Below are 13,038 nucleotides of genomic sequence, written 5' to 3'. Positions count from 1 at the left end.
GTACAACCTGATTTCTCAATAACACATGAATCAGGTGCAGTCTCACAGGAGTCCCACACAGATACTACAGATGATCTAACTCAGCCTGCAAACGATAATCCAGACCCAGGAGATATCAGTACAACAAAAGCAGTAGAGGTTGAGCATGCAGTGCAAGACACCTCAACAGACATACCTACAGAAATTGACAATGCAGACACTGAACCAGAACCAGAGATCACAGTTGTTCCAGAACCAAACATGGTGGAACTAACTGATGCTCAAGGCTACATGAAGATCACAAGAACCTCAAAACCACCAGTTTGGTTGAAAGATTAACAAATTGCCAAGAAATTCTCTGGACAATGTCTGTATCCATTTTTTGAAAGTCTGTCTTATGCTAATCTCATAGCAGGTTATCAAGCTTACTTGCAGGCTTTCTCAGTTGAAGTTGAGCCTAACATTTTTTAGGAGGCTTCAACTGATAGCGGGTGGGTTGATGTTATGCAACATGAAATCACGTCCCCAGAGGATAATCATACTTGGGAGATAGTAGACTTACCAGCTGGGAAGTAGGCCATTGGGTCAAAATGGGTATACAAAATTAAATACAAGGCTAATTGAGAGGTAGAGAGATACAAGACAAGGCTAGTTGCCAAGGGGTACAATCAAAAGGAAGGGCCGGACTACCATAACACATTTTCCCATGTAGTAAAAATGGTCACAATAAGGACCATTATAAGCATAGCAACTGCAAAAGGTTGGCATTTATACCAAATAGATGTTATCAATGCTTTCTTACAGGGCGATCTCTATGAAGAGGTCTACATGCAATTACCTCAAGGATTTCACAAGCAATGGGAGCTGAAAGTGTGCAGGCTTATGAAATCTCTCTACGGACTCAAACATGCATCAAGACAATGGAACATAAAACTTACTGATGCACTGATTCATAGTGGCTATAAACAAAGTTCCTTTGATCATTTTTATTCAAAAAACAGCAAGGAAAAGAGCTGGTCATCATACTAGTTTATGCAGATGATTTGCTTATTAATGGGAGTTGTCCCAACCTAGTGAATAATGCTAAGACAACTCTGCATAGCAAGTTCAAGGTTAAAGACTTAGGTCAGTTAAGATATTTCCTTGGGATTGAGATCTCAAGGTCCAAGAAAGGGATCTTGCTCAACCAAAGGAAGTATGTCTTAGAACTAATCTAAGAGGCTGGTTTGAGTGGTACAAAACCAGTTGCAACTCCTATAGAGCTGAACCAGAAATTGACAACAATGGAGTACGACACTTGTGTTAGGAAAATTGGTAACTCAAAATTCAAGGACAACTCCGTACATCAAAGGTTAATAGGGAAGTTATTATATTTAACTATCACCAGGTCTGACATAAACTTGCAGTCTAAATTTTGAGTCAATTTATGCAAAAACCCAAACAGTCACATATGGAGGCAACTTTGAGAGTAGTGAGATATATAAAGGGAGCACCACGTACTATAAAAAATCGGAGATTTACGGCGGTTTTATTACGGCGGTTGCTCTACCGCCACAATATGAAACATAGAATGACGTTTTTTGATGCGCCACATTAAACTTTTAAATTACGACGGTTGAGGTTTATCACGGTGGTTGCTAATCGCTGCAACCGCCACTATGTTTAATTATTATTTTAAAAGTATTTTCGTCAACTTGTTCAGACCAAAAAATTTCTCTCAACAAATTTTTAGACTCCCTCTGCCGCTTAGACCAAAAATTAGAACACCCTCACTCCTCCCAAATAAACCTTAGTCTTGCAATTTCCTCTCTCTCTCTCTCTCTCCCTCTTATCGATATGGGGGAGATCGCCAGTCGCCGTAGCTTGCGACTCCCTCGTCTCACCAAGGATCTCGATTGGAAGCCGTTGGTCTCCAATAAAGCTTCCGAGGTGTTCTTCAACCTCAATCTACAAACAAAATTCACCGAGGTCCTTTCAATTTTTCTCTCATTTTCGCTATTTAGTTACTGCTTATTTATTAATGCAGATTGTAGATCTAGGGTTTCATTTGCTTTGTCTATGTAATTGTTGAATCTATACTTAGCTTATTTATTCATGTAGATCTAGGGTTTCATTTGCTATGTCTGTAGTTTTCGGATCTGTGCTTAGCTTGCTTTTTGCTACTTTTTTGTGTGAAATTGTTTTGTGAAATTGGATTGATATCATTCTTTTTCTCTACCGAGGTGACATGAAAACAACATTTCTGCAGGCTATGAAAGTATACCAATTGTTGGTTCTTCTAATTTTCCTCTGCTTTGGTAAATTCCTATGGTGTTTGTTTCAAAATTTGTAAAACAATTAGTAAGAATTTGGATCCCGCTTATATTTTCTTATTTGGGGTTTGTCTTATGGTTTTGATATTTAGTATTAGCACTACTATTACTACTATTTACTATAACCTTTTTTTAGAGTACTTTCGTATTTACTTTTGATTTTGCTCTGCCATGCCATGTTTGTACTGTCCAAATTTCAAATTGTTTGTGAATTAGAACTCTTGACCTTAAGTATATAGATTTCATATATTGAGTTTTTATTCTTGTCAGTTTGTTATATATGTTGTTTTTAGTCTGGTTATACATAACTGTTTTTCTATGTTCGAATGTCATGAAATAGTCTATCCATATCTACAAATGACTACATTATCAACTTTCATGAATTTAACTAAGTTTCTTTCTATCCATGAAACTACTGAATTTAACAAATATCCAATGTTTAATCCGATGATTTCTTCTATTGTTGCTTGCGATTCTCTCTATAGTTGTAATTTGCGATTATGTTTATTATTATTATTTTTTAATTTCATTTTAGTTTGTATTGAGAACACCCGGGTTCATCTAATTTTTTTTACGTCTTCTATATTCAAAAACCTCTCATGTTTGAATTTATGGGATTCTTCAGGATTTGTGTATTTTTCTCTTTTCACTCACTCTTGTCATTTTCTCTTTCTGAAGTGAATTGGAAAGAGATTTTTCCGAAGCTATCAATTTTGTGGATGAAGGAAAAGGGAAGGCTGGTGGATTGGAGAATTGGGGACGTGAACTGTTGATGCAGACTCAAGACTTCATGACACATTCGTAGAAATCGTGCATCCAATAGTCCTTTTTACAAAAGAAAGACTGTATGACACATTCATAGAAATTGTGCATCCAATAGTGCTTTTCACATCTCAAGCAAACTTTTTCCGTCACATTCAAACCATCTGAACACATCCCGCAGTCACATCCTACTCATCATATAGCCATCCAAGCACTCACCGAGCCACCAATCCCACTCATAGGGACACCACTGGACATAGAAGTCCAAAAGCACAAAGCTCTCACAACTGAAACTACCGAGCCTAAGTTGCGGTCCAAACCGGGACTCAAGTCATCCAAACTAGCCATCACCAAAGCACAAAAACACATCCCGCACCTCATCCATGGAATCCACAAGCGGTCGATGTACAACTGATATCGAGCTCTCACATACGCATACGAGTGAGTGGAAAGAAATTCAAAGAGATACGCTTCAAGCTTAATCAATGCCGCACGATAAGGAAAGAAAGACGGGAAGTTTATCCAATAGCCTCTCGAAGATAGGCATGAACGTCATCATACCGATCCGCAAGACTCTACTAGATACTTTCTTATGACTCGTAGAACATTTGAACCGAGAGCTCTTATACCAACTTGTCACGACCCAAAATCCAACTAGCCGTGATGGCACCTAACCCCCAACTGCTAGTTAAGCCAATTAGCAACCTTTCAATTCAAATGCGATTTTCTAACAGAAGTAATGATAATACAACTGAACTTTTATACAAAACAATTCCAAGGATTGGTAGTACAAATCACGGGCTTCTAAGATTTAGAGTTTACAAAATTAGTATGAAATAAATACATCATTTATTTGAAATGTACATAAACAGATTCTTTATAAATCTAAAGCTACCATCAATAAGTGGCAGCTACAACCAGAATGTAGGTATATCTTCAAAACTAACTCCCGCCATAAGCAGTAATATCAGCTCCAAAATCTGCACGCAAGGTGCAGAAGTGTAGTATGAGTACAACCGGCCCCATGTACTCAATAAGTAACAAACCCCTCCTTATGTTGAAAGTAGTAATGAGCTGGGACAAAGGTCGGAGTCCAACACCAATAGCCAACAACAGTTCATAATAATATAATAAAGGTGATAAAAGAAATAACTCAGAGATATGATGCTCAGCTCATTCACAGTTCCGGAAAATAGGCATGCCTTTCAAGTATATTAGTGAAAACCCGAATCTTTTACTGAAATCACCAAAATATGAGTAAATCTGGAAAAACAAACTGTGATTTTTCCCAAAACTTCCAACATTAGGTAAGATGTTTCATTATCAAATGGCATGAGGAAATTACATCTCTATACCTACATGTCAATGTATATGTGAAGTCATGAATGAAACAATACCGTACAACATGAGGAAAATGCATCTCTATGCATGTATGTCAAGTGTACATGTCGAATGCAATGCAACACAATGATAAAATCATATGCATACTCTCAGATTATCAGTCACTCAGTCCTCCCAATCACTCGGCACTCGCGCTCGGCACTTGCACTTGCACTCGCACTCGCACACGACACTCGCACTCAGTAGGTACCTGCGCTCACTGTGGGTGTGCAGATTCTGGAGGGGCATATCCTGCCCAAGTGTTAATATAAGCCAATTATGGCATAAATCAATAAAGTATGTTGTGACGTGCAGCCCGATCCCTTAAACATCCTCACAATCAGGCCCTCGGCCTCACTAAGTCATCAATATCTCTAATCTCTCGGCCTCACAAATCTCATGCCAATCGGCCCAAACAATGATAATATAATATGATACAAATGATATAAGAGACTCAAATATGATATGTAATGAATGAGAATGACTGACTATGTTATTGCAATTTAAGAAAATAACTCAACAACAGAAATGACCTCAGCGGGTTGCAACAGGATAAGAATATAGCCTAAACATGATTTCTAACATGGATCACAATTCAATTACTCTAGCACGTAGAAATTTCATGGATAGAAACAAGATTAGGTCACTACACAGTACCACATAATCAATCGAATCATAATTCACATGGTGCACGCCCTCACGCCTGTCACCTAGCATGTGCGTCACCTCAACACCAAACACATAACGCATATATTTGGGGTTAATACCCTCAACACCAAGTTTAGAAGTGTTACTTACCTCGAACATGCCAAATCCAATACCGAGCAAGCCAAACAATACTCTAGAAATGCCATCCCGCACGTACCGACCACTGAACGGCTCGGAACTAGCCAAAATCAACTCAAGAACATCAAATAATGCCAAAGGAAACAAACCCAATCGATAAAGGTAAAATCTTTAATCAAAAGCCCCAAAGTCAACCAAAAGGTCAAACTTGGGCTCGTATCTCGGAACCCAACAAAACTTACAAAATCCAATAACCCATTCAATTATGAGTCCAACCATACTAATTTCACTCAAATCCGACTCCGAATCAATGTTCAAAACGCAAAAAAGTACTTTATGAAATTTTAGATAAACCCCCTCAAATTTCACTTTGAAATCATAAATCAAATGCCAAAACCGAAGATGGATTCATGAAATATAACCAAATCTGAGTATAGAACACTTACCCCAATCCATGTGGTAAAAATCGCCTCCGTAATCGCCTAAATCCGAGCTCCCCAACTCAAAATATGACCAAATGAACAAACTCTCGATATTATGTGTTTCTGCCCAGCTGTTCTACCTTGTTTCTTGTTCCAAATGATCCTGAATCTCGCTTTTGATGCCTCTAATGAATTTCTTGTAAAATTCAAGTCAAGTTAGGCTTTAGAATCACTCCATTTGACCTTATAATGAAGGAGATATTTAGAAATAGTGCAGATTTTTAAATACGAATTCAATGGCAATTTCGTAATTATGTTGAAAAAAAATATGGTAACCCAATTCTTAGTAAAATGACCATAAATTCCTCATACGATATCGAAACTTGATGATTCCAGTTGATATGGTTCCAAAATTATGATACGGATCTAATGCTTCAATTAAAACAGAAATTGGAGCTCATTTTCTTAATGTGGTACTATTTATGCTTGAAGAAACAACGTCGAAACATCAAAAACGAGCGCAACACAACCAAACCCATTCGAAACTCACCCGAGCCCCTCGGGACCCCGTATGAACATACCAACAAGTCCCATAACATATTACAGACTTAGTCGAGATCTCAAATCATGTATAACAACATCAAACCACTAACCGCACCTCAAATTGTACTTAATAAACTTTGAATCTTTCAACTTCCAAAACTAGTGCTGAACCTTATCAAATCAACTTGGAATGAACTCAAATTTTGTACACAAATACCAACTGAAATAACGAAGCTATTACAATTCTCAAAGCCACAATCCGTACCCAATATCATCAAAGTCAACTCCCGGTCAAACTTATGAATATTTCAAACCTTCAAATTGCCAACTTTCTCTAATTAGTGCCGAAACATTCTACAAATATCCAAATGCAAATCCGGGCATACACCGAAGTCTAAAATAACCATCCTAACCTAACGGAACCATCAAAACTCCGATCCGAGGTCAAATACTCAATAGTCAAGCTTGGCCAACACTTTCTACTTGAATCATCCTAGTGAGAATCATTCTTCAAAATCAATTCTGAGTCACATGAAAACCATAATCGGTGATACATATAAGTTATAATACATCATACGGAGCTACTCATGCCCTCAAACTATCGAGCGAAGTGTAAATGCTAAAAAGGATCGATCGAGTCATTATGCTAATTTATATATAATCCCGATCACATTACTCTATCTGATATTATTTGGCTGGCGACACACTTACATCCTGTCATCATTGCCACGTGTCTGCTCATGAGGTTTCCACCTCTAGACTCTAAATTTTACCCAATATAGATATTTTTCCTATTTACCGGTGACTCAACTTTATTTGACCGTAAAATAGATAAGATATCTCATTTCTTGGTGGAAAAGTTATTGAACGGCTTCTGACATTCAAAAGGATGCACATCACTTTGCATTTATTGATCCTGACACGTTCCTCTTTGTGATTCGACGAGCAGTTTTGCAATTTACAGAGGTAATGATGACTTTGGTTCGAAGACCATCTATAAACTTACCACTCTTTTCACATTTTACTTTACTTTTTTACAAATTCTTTCAATACACTTTAAATCTCTGCAATCTATTTTTTCCTTATAGCAGAACTTCCGATTACCAGAAATAATTTTTCCATCTTTTCCGTTAAACTTAAATCTATTTCACCATGTCTTCTCCATGCACTCCAATTTCCACCACTGATAACCCGTCTGCTATCGTCAACCAAGGTGATTCCATGGTGGTCATGACTAACCCACTTTCAACAAGTGCCGACGTCAGGATTTACATCAGTGGAGGCCCTTCCAAGAAGAATAAACCCAAAAAGACTGACATTGCACCCCACCATGAACACGATCATTCCTAAAGAAGGGTCTTTTTATAAGGATCTCCAAATCCAGGGCACTTCCTCAAACCTAAAAAAATGACCGGGACAAAGCGATCGGCGAGTACCCTTCTTCTATTCGACTGGCCAACATTCATATTGTGAAATAGGATTTTGGTTAGAAAGATATGAAAGTGTTGGCCCCTCTAGACGTGGAGAGGGTGACCTTCAGTAAATCAGCGTATACATTTACTTATCCTTTCACACTCAGGCTCAGGCACGAAATTGATCCAGTCATCCTTGAGTTTTGCTGGAGTTACCAAGTCTGCTTAGCTCAAGTGGGTGTGGCAGTATGACATACAGTAGCTTGCCTCCGGTATCTGACCTCCCGCACACAAAAAAATCTCTCCTTTGCACACGTGATCCATCTCTACTCTCCCAAGATCTTCCGAGGAGGCATGGTCAAACTCAGCAAGGGTGGTCATAATGCCATCATCACCAGTTTGGGTGATGAAAATGACCGTGGTTGGATGAAAACGTTTATTTCCATCGCTTCCAAGGACATCATACCCTCACCAGGACCTTCAATTCCTGAGACATGGAACTATACTCGTACGTTCTCTTATCTGCATGTTCTTTTTCTTAGATATTTTCATGCTCTTTAAACTTCGTTCTCTTCTTGTTTTTAGCTACCAATTGGGTCCCTTTAGTAGTTGAAGACTTACCACAGTGGGTTTAGATTTTTCTTTTGGATATTTTCATACCGAAAATCCGTACGTGGAAAGAAATTTCAATAAAGAAAAATTAGAAGTGTAAGAATCATGGTGAGATTACCTTCATTCAACCTCCTCGTTAGTGTGTACCTTCTTTTGCAATAGACTTGTGATCTTTGCATTTTGTTTTCCATTTTTAGTTCTTCCCAAGGGATCATCTGTTTGCTTGGTCGTCGAGATTTCATTTGACCCGAAGGTGACTCAACAACAACTTCAACAAGTCCTTGACGGAAAAAGGAGCTTGTGAAGCGGAATCTTCTTCCGGTGGAGCTGCATCATCCGCCAGTCCCTGGCCTCTGGAGAAGAAGGCTAGAAGAAAATATTCCAAAATGGGGGAGAAAAGATAGCCTCCATTATAAAAAAGAGATCACTGCATAGCTGGATACATTGGTCCTTAAAGAAAAAGAAATTGAAGTTGACGTTGAAACAATAGCTCTTCAAAGAAAAAGAAAAAAAAGAACCAAAACAGTCCATCCAGAGGAGACGGAGAGACTCTTTTAATAGTTTGATTTAGCTGAAATGGTCGACTCTCCCTTTTGGGTTCCCATTGCTATTACCGGTCAAAGGGGTGATACTTCAAGTATTGTCCCAACCTCTGCTCCAACATCATTCACTGTAGATCGAGGCAAGGTATTCGTTCTCTAACCCCCCTTCTCGGTCACCAGATAACGGGAACATGGAGAGCACTTTTCCAGATCCAATCAGGGACCCTAATGGTAAACTTAGTATTACCATTACGATTCCGGATGAATGTCACATTCTCTCTAAGATGGCTGGGTAGAAATATTATAGGAAACCCTTGGCTACTTAGAAGGACTGGAAGAAAATGAATGCTCTTTCCGCTGAGTGTCTTATCAACAATAGCATGTATCTCTTTACTCATGTACTGTTTGCCTTTTTTTTGGTACCTTTTTCCCTGCTTACTTTGAACTTTATCTTTTAGGCCAATATTCTTACTTCTGAGGGTCTCCAAAGGATGTTTTTGGAGAAGGGAGAACTTCAATATGAGAGTGATCAACTTACTGAGTGTCTTTCGGCCTTAGAGGCCAAACTTTCTCAAATGGAAGAGCTTGAGGCCCAGTTGGAGCAAATAGAGAAAGAAAAAGAGCTTACAACCAAGAAAACACATGCTTCATGATGAACTTGCCGAGCTGAAGGGAAAGTGGGCAGAGCTATAAGATGCTCTTACTTCGGCTGCTGAACGGGAGTCACCTTCCATGGAAACGATCTGGGCCTTGGAAAAGACTTGCATTCTAAGACCGAGGAAGCTATCACGGCCGAAGAGAAAAGGGCCAAAATGGAGAAAAGGCTCTAAAAGGTCATGGATCAAAACCAGGAGGATGCAAAGACTAATTCTGACCCGGTAGAGACTTATGGGATTTTGAAGGTAAAAAATGAGCGAATGCAGTCGAAAGTCCAAGAGCTCCGGGAAAGATTCTGAGCTCTAGAGGAGTAATTTATGCTTGAAGACTCATGTTGTCTATAGCATGTGAAGAAAAACTGAGGAGGACGTCAAAACCGGCATTGAGAATAGAGAGGACTGCATTACCGAGGTTCGTACCTTAGAAATAATATCCTTCGATAATATGCCCACCTATCCTTCTGCTTCAAGTTCCACATGAACCAGCTCTAAATCTTATGATGTCACGACCCAAAACCTGTAATAGGTCGCAATGGCACCTAATGCCGTCGTTAGGCAAGCCCACTAGTGAACCTCCAATTTAGTTATCCATTTTAACGTTTAAAACATAAGTTTCCTTTTTAAAACACCGAAATAGGTAAGATCACATGCAATTGTACATACTCTTTTCTCAAAATATCAAGCGTGAGAAATACATAAACCATAGTGATAGTAATAATAAGTACAACAATACATAAATGCTAGAAGCCCCCAAAACACGGTGCCACAAGTGCATGAGCAATCTAGAGAATATACAAAACTAATACCACTACTGTCTGAAGTACAATAGACATAAATAGTAAACAAGGCAGAGGGGGACTCCAGTGCTGCAGATCGAAGCAAGGCAAGCAGCTCACCACTAAGTCTCCATAGAAGTGCGGCTACATGCCCGTGTGACCACTGGTAGTACCTGTCTCAGTACCTTCACATTCAGTACAGAAGTGTAGTATGAGTACGTAAAACAGTATGTACCTAGTAAGTATCTAGTCTAACCTCGAAGAAGTAGTGTCGAGGGGTCGACTTAACACTTACTAGTGGTCAAACAGTAATAGAAATAGATAAAGTAGACATGGAGGATGTACAACAATTCCCCACATGATTCTATATAAAATCACTAAACATGTCATAACCGACCTTGAAGGTGCTAGCTCAACTGTTACCAAACCAAATCCAGTCTCAAGTATTAAGCACGAATCTGCAGAGATGAACGACCCGATCCCATAGTAATAGTGGTACTCAGTATTGCTGAGGAAAACATCTCGATCCCATAAGAATAATGTTACCATATTGCCGAGGCGAACAACCCGATCCCATAAGAGAAATTTAATAAACTGCCGAGTGATAAGTTGGTAATTTACCAACTTATCTCATCTTTAATCTTAGATTTTTACTATGTTTGGTAGACAAAATAGTGTGTTTAATGTCGTTTACTTCTACTTTACAGGTTTTATGGGATTTAGAAGTGATCGGGAAGAAACCAAGCAAAAAAAAGTCAAAGGGGCTCAAAAGCAGAAATCTGGAAATTGGCCTCAAGGGTCGCAAATGCGAACATTTCATCACAAATGCGAAGTCAACCAAGAAAGTCAACGTTCGCAAATGCGAACATTTCATCGCAAATGCGATAGTCAACAGGAAAGTGATGTTTCACAAATGCGAACATAGCTTAGCAAATGCGAAGATCGCGCTTCCGTTCTGGGCTCTTCTGTAATTTCACATCCTTTAGCCCCAAACCCTTTAATACATGACCTAGCTTATTGGATGCACATATTTGGCCAATCTCTGGACATCTTTGACATATCTTGACAAGAGAACACAAGTTTTGGAGCTAGGGTTCTTGCACACACACTTGGGTCTTGAAGATTTGAAGCTTTTGGTTGAGAATTGCTTACCCATTCATGTTCATTTCGTCATTTCATTGCTTTGTTAAGTGTGTAGTGTTTTTTTCAACACTTGAATCTTGTTATTGGGAATATTCATATTTAAAGTGTGGATTAAATATCTTGTTGCACTTATGTATTGAATGATTTTTATTTATTATGAAGTGAGTTAGAGTTTCTTTAATTATTCTTGTTCTTTAATGTTTCCAAAAGGATTAGCTAACCCTAGGACTCGCCCATTTACTTTGAATTAATTTTGGGAAAGATAATTTGGGGATGGAAAAGATAAATTAACAAGAACTTGAGGCGTTAACCCTCATTTTATAGATTCTACATAGGGATAGGATTGAACTACTTATAGCCGCATCGGGTGTGCTTAATTTCTTAATTGTTTTAGGGATAATTCAATTAGAAAGTCTTGTTAGTATTCGGAAGAAGCTAATATAGAATTATTACTCAAGGCTAATTAACATAAACTCGCTCATATTTGTAAAATTGTGAAATACATTGGATCGTTACTTGAGTGTAATTCCCCATGTACCCATGCTTGTAGCCATTGATCATTTTACTAGCTTTCTAGGTTAGTTTATATTTTTTGCATTTAGACATAAATATTTTCTCAAACCCTTTTTTAGTGTTTGGCTTAGCATAATAAGTAATAATTCTCTTACACACCTAATCACCTACATATTATTCTCTGTGGGATTCGACCCCAACTCATAGTTGGGTAAATTATATTGCATGCGACCGTGTCCATTTACTTTTTAGTAGTGGATTTGGACGTCATCAAAGTTGGTGCCATTGTCGGGGAATAATTTTGCGTATTTAGGTTGTTTGAGAAGTAAGCATACATGCTTTGGTCCAAGCTTGTGAATATTTATGTAATTATTTTCTTATATTTGTTTATTTTGTCTTATTGTTCTTTTGTTTGTTTCTTGTTTATTTTATTTTTAGTTTTGAAAAATGGCGTCGCATAATGAAAATTGGCCAGACTGTAGTTGTTCATACTTTGATGACCCTTGTCCTTATTGTGGAGGACCACACTCGTGGCAAAATTATTTAAATTCTCTCGGGGGCAGATTGTTCGCACAATCTCAAACCCATGAATGGAGTATTTGTGATAAGTGTGGTAATCAAAATGGCCATTGGGATAATTGTTATTATTTGTCCTTCCCTTCCCCGAACCCCCGCTATGATGATTTTACTTATTGTGATAATAATTATAGGGATATGGAAGTGGAAGAAATTGAGCTTGGTCAAAATGGAGAGTTCAATCTCATGTTGGAATGCTTACTTGAAGGAGAAAACAAAGCGCAAAATGCCTTGGAGGATCTTTTGGAGAATAGTCTCCAAAATAATTTGGCGCTTGAAAGGTTGAACTCGCAAATGGGAGAAATGCTTGAAGCTTTTGAGGTCCAAAAAGTCTCGGAAGTGAATGATAACCAAGAACCTTCCTTAGAGGTTGAAGCCGAAAATCCTTCTTTGGCACTTGATCAAAACCAAGAAGAACTCTCAAATACTCAAAATGACAGGATGATGCTCATGTTCGAAGCCATTCTTGAAAATGAGGAGAAGCAAAACTTGGTACTCGAGAGCCTAAAACAAGCACTACATCGAAATGATGAGACTATCCGCACTTTAGAAGATCAAATGAAATCATTGATTCAGGATCATTATGCCTATCAACTTGAGAGTGTGGAAAGAGGTAAATAAGAG

General features: G+C 38.3%; 1 long non-coding RNA gene across 2 annotated transcripts; it reads left to right on the top strand.

Annotated features, from left to right (window-relative positions):
- Positions 1-1,636: 1,636 nt before the first annotated feature.
- LOC107805096 (uncharacterized) lies at positions 1,637-11,481 on the top strand. 2 transcript variants are annotated; one of them, XR_012694930.1, is made up of 3 exons: positions 1,637-1,947; positions 2,970-7,150; positions 10,890-11,481. It is a non-coding gene; the product is annotated as an uncharacterized LOC107805096 (long non-coding RNA). The 2 variants fall into 2 exon arrangements; XR_001652359.2 differs by having other exon boundaries at positions 1,673-1,947; positions 2,970-3,136; positions 10,890-11,459.
- Positions 11,482-13,038: the final 1,557 nt, after the last annotated feature.

This window comes from Nicotiana tabacum, chromosome 9 (assembly GCF_000715075.1).
Source record: "Nicotiana tabacum cultivar K326 chromosome 9, ASM71507v2, whole genome shotgun sequence".
In the NCBI taxonomy this organism is placed as follows: Eukaryota; Viridiplantae; Streptophyta; class Magnoliopsida; order Solanales; family Solanaceae; genus Nicotiana; species Nicotiana tabacum.
Note: the sequence above shows the minus strand (reverse complement) of the source record. Positions and strands in the feature narration are given on the sequence as shown.